The sequence below is a fragment of the Sesamum indicum genome, linkage group LG16 (assembly GCF_000512975.1).
Source record: "Sesamum indicum cultivar Zhongzhi No. 13 linkage group LG16, S_indicum_v1.0, whole genome shotgun sequence".
Classification (NCBI taxonomy): domain Eukaryota; kingdom Viridiplantae; phylum Streptophyta; class Magnoliopsida; order Lamiales; family Pedaliaceae; genus Sesamum; species Sesamum indicum.
The window spans coordinates 1,103,362-1,111,711 of record NC_026160.1 but is presented as its reverse complement, the minus strand read 5'-3'; the positions used below and the strand labels follow the sequence as shown (position 1 = coordinate 1,111,711).

Genomic DNA, 8,350 nt, shown 5'->3' with positions numbered 1-8,350 from the left:
CCGATCTGAATTATTACAAGATACAATGTTTAGTTTCATTTGATGCATAATTACTCCTTGGGACTTCTGTTTTTTGGATAATTTGCTGCATAATTTGATGCATAATTTGCTTTGGTGTTATCCCTCTCTTGATATTGATTTATTCTCTTACGTGGGACATTTAACTTTGAATTCTTGACAACTTGTCCCATTTTATCAGCAAAGTTATGATTAGTCTTCTTGTGTTTGATCAGTTGGAGGAGGGAACGGTCACGCCAAAGGCAGAAATCAGTTAATATAGTGGATCGGTTCCTTTGGGTGAAAACTGTTCCAAGAAGGGAACTTCAATTGGTCGGATTAGCTCGATGCTAATTGCTTGCAAATATGAAGAGATATGGGCGCCGGAGGTATATAAGCTGTTAAATATTGGCTCGACCAAACGTGAAATGAAGTTAACCAAGTTTTCGATCTTTCTCGAGTCAACGACTTCATAGCTATATCGGACATTGCTTATGTCAGAGAACAAGTGCTTCTCATGGAGAAAGCAATTCTTGGGAAAATAGAGTGGTATCTAACAGTTCCAACTCCATATGTCTTTCTGGTTCGATACGTTAAAGCTTCTCTTCCATCTGATAAAGAGGTATTTTATGGTTGTTGCATATGTAATTTCCAGTTGAAGTAGTTGAATGTGAGTGGTTTATTCATTTATTTGTCGACGGTGCAGATGGAGAACATGACATTTTTCTTTGCCGAACTTGGTTTAATGAACTACTCTGCCGTCAACTGTATTATCCCTCCATGCTTGCTGCTTCTGCTTTATACACTGCACGTTGCACTCTTAACCGGATTCCCCTATGGACTGAAACTCTGAAGCACCATACCGGCTAGTCTGAGGATCAGCTGATGTACGTAAATTGATCCAAATAACTATAGACACCACACACCCCGTAAGTTATTACAAGAGAAGAATCCCTCGATTTAGGAATATCAACTACTGCAACTAAATTTTTCAGGAACGTCGGTGTAATTATTCCTTATTACATTTTTGTTACAGTTTATATACTAAAACTCCTGTCTGTATTGATGTACCAGGGAGTGTGCAAGGCTTTTGTTGAGCTTCCACTCCGGTGCTGGAGAAAACAAGCTGAAAGCAGTTTCCAGAAAATACTCGAACCCGGAAAGGGGTGCTGTTGCTTTGTTTCCACCGGCAAGAAGCCTTCTCCCCGATCTGCTGCTGATGTTGCAAAGACAACAAAAGGTGTGTCCGTGTCCCCTTTGAGTTGTTCAGACAAGACAGATCCTCAACTTGCTCAACCATTTGAGGAGTTGGACCATTTTTGGAAGATATCTCATACAACTTATGACGACCATATGGATCTCCACCCAAACCATTTACGAGTAAGTCCTCTTTGAACTCTTGAGTTTGCTCAGATTGATAATCCTCCTCTAAACTCTTGCTACAATACAAGTAACAAAGTTAAAACAATACTTTCATAAAAAAACTTAAATAACACTAACAATTACAGTTGCTTGATCAGCTTCAATCCCTTTCCCACAAGATCGAGATTCAAAAAACATCTAATTCTATAGTATCTTTTCCTTCCTGTTGCATTAGAAATAATTGAAAATTGAAGATAAAAAAATATTAATTCATATTTATTCTTCAACAGTGCTTTGCGTTTAAGAGCGGAAATGGGGTCTGGCCAGTACGATGAGGATACATCTTTTTAGCTCTACTCTCTGCATTTCGCACTGCTTGTTTCTAGAAAAATATATGAAAAGTTATTTATACACACTATATGAAAGAGAATTTAAAAAGCAAAATGTATACAAAAAATTATTAACCTGCACTTCATCATGCTTCCAATATTGTACAAGAATCAACCACTAATCCAACTTACTGTCAATTATCAGTTTGAGATTATCATTATGTTGTCAATTATCTCTTTCTGCTCTCAGGCCAACTTACTTATGTTGGGATTTTGCATTTTCTGAGGATTGAATTGTCAAGTTTGGTAGAAATGCATTTTGGTTTGTTCATGATTCCTTCGTTTAAAGCCGAAAAAGGAGGCTGTAATTGTAATCAGCCCGGACGAAGACAAAAGCTGCAAGAGTGGACGGAATCTAAGGGAAGGATCATCAAAGAAGCCCAATAACTTCGCTTCCGTGCAAGAAAGAGAAGTAAGTTTATGCAAACATTCATCAATAGAAGTACATACTTCGTTTACTCTTTGTGAGGAGTTGTCGTTTCTACTACTGAATTGTTAATTATTAGCCGCCATGGTTGCGATTAGTGCGTGTGCTTTGATAGGAGTTTTGTCATACAAAGCACCTACACTAGCCGCATCCACCAAGCTTCTATTGGCTTCAGTCAATCATTCATAGAAATATTGAATTAGAAGATGGTTGGGAATTTGGTGATGGGGGCAACTCTCCACCAATTGCTTAAATCTCCCCCAATACTCATAGATTCTTTCACTAGAGAATTGGAGTATTCTACTTATTTCCTTCCGGATGTTTGTAGTCCTTGAAGCGGGGAAATAGTTCTCAAAACCAACATTTAAATTAGGTTATTCAATGCATAGTTGGTTATTGATTTAAGTCAAGGGAAGTCATCTCTTTGATCGTTCGTTTCGGATTTTGAGCCATGACTTCGTCTTTAGAGTTGCTAGACGTGGGCACGTCTAATTTAGAATATGCTGCTGGTCTGGAAGAAGTAGAAACCTCTTCCTTGTGTTGCTTGGTCTCTTTTTGGAGTCTACGAGTGGTCTTTTCGATCTCTCGGTCAAATTCAAGTTCACCTGTACGAGAAGAACGTGGCATAAACACCAAAATTTGATGGGTGTCGAATCCACCAAAAATAATTCCTACGAACACTTTTGTAAAAGTGTGAGTAGGGTCGAATCCACAAAGATTAGTTTTAAATTAATTTCTTCAAAAAATAAAAATAATTGGGGGGAGGGGGGGTGGGTTTTGATTGTAAGCTAATCAGTTGAAGATATGACCAAGTCAAGACATTATACACAAGAATTTTGGCCCTTTCTTACGAGGATAAAGGAGGTGTGAAGAGTCCTAGTAGAGGGGGTGCCCCCTCTATATATACAGGCTCAGTCCCTCTACGAGGACAACCTCCAGAATTTGAATGATTACTTTCTATTCTTGCTTTAGTGTTCGAATTGCACTTTGAGCATAATTTTTTCTACGAATTTCTTCTCGATTTCTCATTATGATTTATTGTTACAATTACTTATTCCTAAACCCGAAACTAACTTGGGTGTCGGATGCTAACGCCTCTTTTGCAGGTTCCCTCTCCCAAGATTTGCATTCATTTGGATCCAAACTTTTGAGTATAATATATATTCATTGGGCCCATACTTTTTTGGACGCATCAATAATATTAGAGTTGAGCATTAATATTGAATTCAATTTTATGAAGAGCTGGAATAGACTGTCACATTGATTATTTTCTCTACCATCAACTTCTCTTTACTTTTATAATAATTTAATAGTGAAATATATTAAAAAAAATTACTTCATATTTTGGGTAGATTTCGAAAAATATTTGAGTTTTGATTAGTATTAAATTTCAAAAATAGAACTTCTGTCATATTTTTGTAATTTTTTAAAAAAATTAAACACTCCCTCTCTTATTATTATTATTGAATGCCCTATTATGAACTTTTGCCTTATATGAATGTGGAGAAAAAAAGAAATAATCTATAAGAATTTTTATTTAAAAAATTGTATTTCAACAAATTGACTAGACATTCCATTTTATCTTATATTGGGGTAATAAAGTAATTTAGTAATACTATTTATCAATTTGTCCAAGTCTCTAGTAAACAAATGAGTAACTGTGTAAAATTGAAAAAAAATTTCTTTTCGATAGGATAATCAAAAGAATTTTGAAACCATTAAACGACTTATAAATAAATCAATCACCAACTAATTCACAACATAATCATAAATTCACTATTTGGCTTATTTATTCCATAAAATAAAGTAAACATGGCTTAAGAATATGTTGTACTTTAACCATTTAGGTGAATTTCTAGTGAAAATTTTAAAAGTAAATCTATGAATATATGAGTTGTGACATATAATCATTTAGTTGAACCATTAAATATATAAAAATATTACAAAATTAAGTGCTTATGACCTTATGTTTTTATTTTTATTTTATTTTTATAGAAACTTGCAATACCCTAAATTCTTTAACAAAATCTTCATATGAAATAATTTATGAGAAAAATTATATGTTTACAGGTGCATTTTACTTATTTTGAAGCTCCACAAATTTACTCCTCAATCTTCTGCTTTCTTTTTAATTTTCTAACTGCCTCAGTATCAATTGTTGGTGAAGCAGTAGAAGAGGGTGTAACAGCATCATCCCCCAAGGGCTTGCCAACGAATTTCGCTAGAGCTGCCGCTAGGTATTCAGTGTGGATTAAAAAAAAAGTAGTTATAAAAAAAATGGCATAACATACGTACAGATAATATCACAAAAATAAAGCAACATATAACGAAACCTAATAGGCATATATAAGAAAATAATAAAATTAAACGGTTTTCTCATAAACTAAAGCAATAATTATCAATTTGTTTGAAAATATAATTGTACATACTAATGATTTGATCGTAGAAAAATATATAACATTATGAATTTAATATTTTCTATAGCTAATTGTAAGTTATATATTTACAACAAAATATATGTTTCTGCAGCAAGTGCATTGCACATGATACTTCTTTGTTAATGAATAAAATTGAAGGCAAGATTGGTTTAAGAGAAAACTTTTTGCGATAAAACTAAATACTATCTCTTTATGGATTATTTACCTGTTCTCGCAGTTGAGCATTCTTAACTCTTAAACAGTGCTCATTAGAAGACATTCCGGCAGCAGCAATGGCACGACCACATGCATGACAATGTGCATTGCTAAAGGCTTCTCTGCACCTCATATTTTCAGCTCGAAGTTCGTTGTTGTCAGTACGAAAATGTGAGTTTTTATGGTGCTCATGCCGTGTCTGTAAATATATAAGTACATGCAAAGTTTATTTTTAATACTTAATATATTCAAGACCAAAAACCATTAACCAAGTACTTTGTATCTTATTACGTATCGTCAAAAAACTTCAAGAGGCTGTCTTATTTTCTTTGACAAAATATTTATAGTATGTAATATATGTTTAATATGAATGCAAATGCCTTGCTTACCTTCAATTGGGTTCGCTTGTTTTGGAACCAAAATTTGACTTGTAATGGTTCTAGCCCCAGTTTATCGCTGAGCTCTTTTCTCTGATTGTTATTGAGATGTGGGTGCTACTTGAAAAACCTACAATGAATGAAAATTATGTTAGAATTCTAAAAGATAATTTCAACAAGTAAATCATGACTTGAACATGGTGATGAGAAGCATTGGCAAAAAAAATTGGTGCAGAATTTTGTTTACATTATACTTAATTGACGATAGTGGAATTCATAGTATTAAATTAATTAAATCAATTTTCAATACAGCATAGCCAACTTGCTGAAAATATTACAGTATAGGATCACAAAAAATTAAGGAAGAAGAATATAGTACAATTACAAATGTAATATTGCATTGATTAAAAAATGACCATAAATAACAAACACAAATGTTCTTGTTTTCTCAAAGTAGAAATTGTGTTTATTTCTATCAATATAATAGATTACTTAGAGTTTTTGAGCAAGATTTATATTTATATTAAATTGGTTCTTTTATGAAACTTTCAATTTATTAAAAACTTACGCTTCCATTTCTTGAATTTGTTCTGGAGTGTGGCGATGGTAGCGCTTTCTCTTCAACTCTTGATTGTTGATGGAATTGTTATCTAGAGTTTCACTACTAGATTTAATGTTAATTCCATCATCTCTCTTTCTTTGTGATTCATCACCTCCGGATGCATTTGAGTTCATGTCGGGAAGCATATTTTCTTTCGCCTTTTTACCTATAGCACAATGAATTATATTTCAGTTTTTTAAGAGCATAATAAGATATTATTTAAGTGGCGTGCATTTTTATAGCACTTAATGCTGTAGAAGAATATATGAAAAATAAAAGCAATCCCTACCATGTATACATTTTAAAAAGGGAATTAACAATTCTTGTGTTAATGTCTGAAAATATTAACAAAAAGTTGTCATTAAAATATTTATGTTATCCATATATCGAAGTTCATATAAAGTTTGTTGTCAAAACTTTTTGCACATTTATTTTTCCTTAGCCTCTGGATTTTTCAATTGCAACCGCAAATGTTATTATCTACTCCATATATTAGGGATAAGATTAGAGCATATTGGATCAATAACTAAAATTTATAAATCAGTCAGATGTGAATTTTTCAAGGCATAGATTTTATACTGGTCACATGTATGACTTATATTTTAGGAATTTCTAACACCAGCAAGCCATAAATTCTATATAAGAGCAATTCTTTTTTTAAAAAATCCTTAGACACTTAATGCAAAAACTTGTATTTGATATTCTTTTTCCTTCAAAGGCCAATAAAAATTACATATATAAAGTATATTTCCTATATAGAATTCATAGCATTTTTATGCAAGTTATCGACTGTCAACACAACACAAGAATGGAGCGTGCATCTATGGATAAATGCGTTTAACCAAGAAGATATAAATTGAAGCAACTAGACAAACTTACTTTAAGAGATGAAAAAGTTTCTCGTAGCCATAAAATTCACAGCAGAGAACCACAAAGGTGCTTCCTTCAATTTACCAAAGATGAAAAATATTTTCGTAACCTTAAAATTCACGACTGAGATCGACAAAGCGCTTCCTTCAATTTATCAAAGATTAAGAATTAAGATATGTTTTATTGACAAAACTCCTAGGTTTCTATTAAAATATAATATGATTAATAAGTAGATTGCAGAAGGTAAATAGACGAGAGTGAAAAAGAAAAGTGAAATGAGAAAAGACACAATGGAGGGGGTTAAAATGAGTCCGATGGGGAGAACGAATGGAGGGAATAGATACAAAGAAGTTGATGTAATGGACGGAGAAATTGAAGACGAATGAGAAAAATATGATGGAGGGGACTTAAAATGAGTTGTTAAGGCTAGTGAATTACCTTGAGTAGAGCTGTAACTTAAAATGAGCTGTAATGAATATTGCTTTATAGACAACTGGATGAGTAATTTTCAACAAAGAGAAAAGATAAGGACAAAAGGAATCACGTTATACATGCATCGGAAGCGCAAAAATCATGATAAACAGAATATCTGAAAGAAAAAGAAATAAATTCAAATTGTTCTAATAAAGCTTTTCCCCATATTAGATTTTGAGAACCCTTGACTGTCATAAATGCCATTTTTGGAAGCAGTTAATACTCCGAAATTTAGTGCTGAACTTTTTCTAAGCATCCTATGGCAGTCACGAGCATTAGGACAATAGGTTACAATAATACACCAAATATTTTGTTTCTATGGTATTTAATAATGAATTTAATTACGGTACTTCTCCAATTTAAATTCTAGTGGTACAAATAAGATATTGAATAATGATGATCTATATTAAGATGCTTTATTTAAAATTTAAATCAGGTCGAGAAAGTGTTGAAATCATTTAGAATAAGTTTGAATAATCGTCAAATCTCATATTTGTACACTATAAAAAAATTATTTTATAGTAACGGCTTTTGTAATGGTTAAGTTAATAATTTGGAATAATTTTTAAAAATTGTAATGACCTTTGTAAGGGCACCACGTACCATGGCTCTTTTGGGCGTTGTAAAATCTTTGTACGGCTTGCTTGAAAGCCGTTACAATTTGTAACGGCCTTATTAGTGGCCATGAGAAATCGTTACAATAGTAATCCAATTGCAAAAAATGCATTTGGAATGAAAAAATTAAAATTGATATAATTAATAATGGAACAACCTTTGTAAGATATATAGGTATGGTTGTCCTTTGATATGAAGCGTTTGGAATACTTTTTGCAACGGTCGTGCATTATGTTGTAATGGTTATTTTATCGAATTTGTATTTCTTTTTATATAGTTTTTTATAACGACTTTTGTGACCACTTATGCATATTTTGATTTTAGTTTGCAACTGCCTTTGTTACTGCTTTTTACACTGTTTTGGTAATGGCTTTTTGGATGGCCTTTTTGAAATTTGATAATTATCTTTTTTACACGATTTTTGTAGCAGCTACTTAATTATATGACAGTTATACTTATTGCAAAAGCTGTTACAAATGCAATGGCAAAAAAATAATTTTTATAATATTTAATTATAATTAATCTATTTGTAATATTTATTTTTTTAAAAATAAATTATTGAATTGTTGGACTGTGATGGTCCAGTAGCAACGTGGTGGGCCTCG

At 32.4% G+C, this 8,350-nt stretch overlaps 1 pseudogene; it reads left to right on the top strand.

Annotated features, from left to right (window-relative positions):
- On the top strand, nt 425-3,417 carry LOC105178610 (annotated as a pseudogene).